Raw genomic sequence first — 2,500 nt, forward strand, 5'->3', positions numbered from 1 at the left:
TCAAGAGTTTCATTTCGATAATTTTCCCTTTATTGTTGTACCAGGCAATATTTAATGTAACAAATATAGGAAGAAGATGGAAGGTGAGAGAAGAAGCTTGAGCTGGTTGAAGGAAATGACATGAATCCATTTTAGGAGTAATCGATAGGAATGGAGTGTATAATAATGGGAAAAACTGCAACTTTCAGCAGATTCATTCCATAGATATTTTGAACATATGTACTCTTCAAGAATACTACTACTTTATGCTCCTACGGTACTTTATCGATGCAAGATCGCCATTGATGGAAGGGTCTCTGACGAAAAAAAACATTTTAAGCATTGGCGCATGTATTAAATCTACAATAAGATCATCTCTACGGCCTGTAAGAATAAAATATAAAATGCAGGCTAATTTAAACTTTCATTGCATGGCTAATTTCCACATTATATCAATAACTTTCATTGAACAACTAATAATGACCTAGTTTGCTACTGATTTCTTTTATTTTATGTCAGTACGTATTAGAACAATGACTACTGTAAAATAAAAGGATGGCCATTAGAGTTAAAATAATCTCTTTCAAAAGCGAGACATCTTTTGTTCTTTCTCATCCATCATGTACCTAATAACCAATTCTTTGAGGAAAGAACTAGTTTCCAATTTCCAATAAATATTCCAGTAAGTTAAAACTTCGAGTATTTACTCATTTAATGTTTAAGCATTTACACATTTATTAGTTGTTTGTTAAGTTAAGAAAATGATGCAAATAGAAATTTTACTTTCGAGACATAAACAGATAAGCATTTTAATAAGCTATCATACGGATTGTTTACATTATTACTTGTCTAATTTTAAACATTTCAATGCCGCGGTTAGGTACCGGTTTGTTTCAATTACACTTGTGATACCTGTTGAACCACTCCGGCGAGAGGTCAAAGAAAACAAGTTTAAGTAAGACAACGGTTTGAGCTCATCAAAACTCTATAAATCATGATGGTACATGAAGCGTCTAATCTGCACTATTTCCCTGTTGATTTGGGCATCCAACCGTATCACAAGGGTTGTCGCAAGCTTGCCCTAATGCCAATATGATTATTCTAATTGTGTAATCCTCCTCTCATAAATTTTATTCCATCCATTGTTCCCCCGGGACCGTTCATCGTCGCCTGTATCGTTGCTATAGATGCTGATCAATGGTTAACCACTATTCAATGAATGCAGTGCTATGCCGGTCTTTCCGCTGAAAATGGTCTTGTGCAGTCGGACTGTATGCCCTCATTGCAACCTAGCGTACTGTCTGACCCTAATCAGAGACAAACAAAATCCTTCACCTTCGTAGGGCTCATCTTAGAACGGACTTTCTATAAATATAACTCACTTCTTTCGGTATCTCTGCTGATGCGAATTCAATTCGGAGCTCGGTCTTGGAGATCCCTTCGCACCGATATTAAACACCTTGCTGCTTTGCCAACAACACTTAACACCAAACAATCATAGGATAACGGAGAGTACGTTAAACACAATTGAACGAATCTAACGAAGAAAAGATTGTATGTATTTTGTTGCGCTGATGTATCGATGATTATTGATGCGTAGATTGAGAAATCTAGTACATTTTATCCATTTATTCTCGATCACACAATCTTTTTCGGTGGATCATTCGCTTCACAAGCTGTAACGTGTAGCACACATTGTAGAATTGAGTTGTTATCTAATGTCGTAACTCTACAACTTCCAGAGCTATATATTTTCAATGTCACAGACCGTTTGGAATGTAAAATTGAATATAGGTTATTGCACAAACTTCCATTGGTTTACACGAAAAACTCAACCCGTTCGTATCATGCACTGACATTGTTGCATTGCTGCACGTTGCAACTTCCGATAGCACAACATAGATCAGAATGGTTGCACAAACTTCCTTCTTATCTGACACCAACAAATTTCGAACAATGAGCACGTGAACACGTGAGCGTCAAGGATCACCAGTCGATCTTACTTAGATTACACTGACTTCAACCCACCGATATTATTTCTTCACTAGTTGGATGCCGGTGCACGAAATATCAGGGAGATTCTGTCGCCATTTTCGTTGTTTGGATACCCCACAATAAATGCAATGCGCAGAAGATCACTTCAAAAACCAATGTGCGCAGAAGATCACTTCAATGCTCCACCACCGATCCAACCGGGAAAACACGAAACTACGAAAACTCTCGCAAATACGAAATATCGGTTGGAAACTGCATTTTCCACAATTGTCTACTACAGAGGAATTTACGACCTTTCCTCTCGACTCCACGACGAAATCTGACGAAATTTCCACGAGTTTTTCTGAGACGAGGTGAGTTTTAGATTTTTTTAAATTTCATGGTGAATTTGGTGAGTTTCTTAGAGGCGGAGCCTATTTTAGGCCCCGCCCCTGAAAAACTCACCAAATTCACCACACATTAGGTCGAGCGAAAAGTCACGTGAATACCAAATAAAACAGGATTCTCCTTATCAATTTACGCTATT

At 37.6% G+C, this 2,500-nt stretch overlaps 1 protein-coding gene across 4 annotated transcripts in view; it reads right to left on the reverse strand.

The window, feature by feature from the left end:
- The window catches only part of LOC125950649 (homeotic protein Sex combs reduced), a 23,807-nt gene extending 21,535 nt beyond the window's left edge, over positions 1-2,272 (reverse strand). The window contains exons 1-2 of one of the 4 annotated variants that reach the window (XM_049678831.1): positions 2,008-2,272; positions 1,362-1,459 (exon numbers count right to left, since the gene is read on the reverse strand). The gene's annotated coding sequence lies outside the window, so the exon portion shown is untranslated. Of the gene's footprint in view, positions 1-1,361; positions 1,656-2,007 lie in introns of all 4 variants that reach the window. The other 3 variants (XM_049678829.1, XM_049678830.1, XM_049678832.1) reach the window with 3 other exon arrangements.
- Positions 2,273-2,500: the final 228 nt, after the last annotated feature.

This window comes from Anopheles darlingi, chromosome 2 (genome assembly GCF_943734745.1).
Source record: "Anopheles darlingi chromosome 2, idAnoDarlMG_H_01, whole genome shotgun sequence".
Classification (NCBI taxonomy): Eukaryota; Metazoa; Arthropoda; class Insecta; order Diptera; family Culicidae; genus Anopheles; species Anopheles darlingi.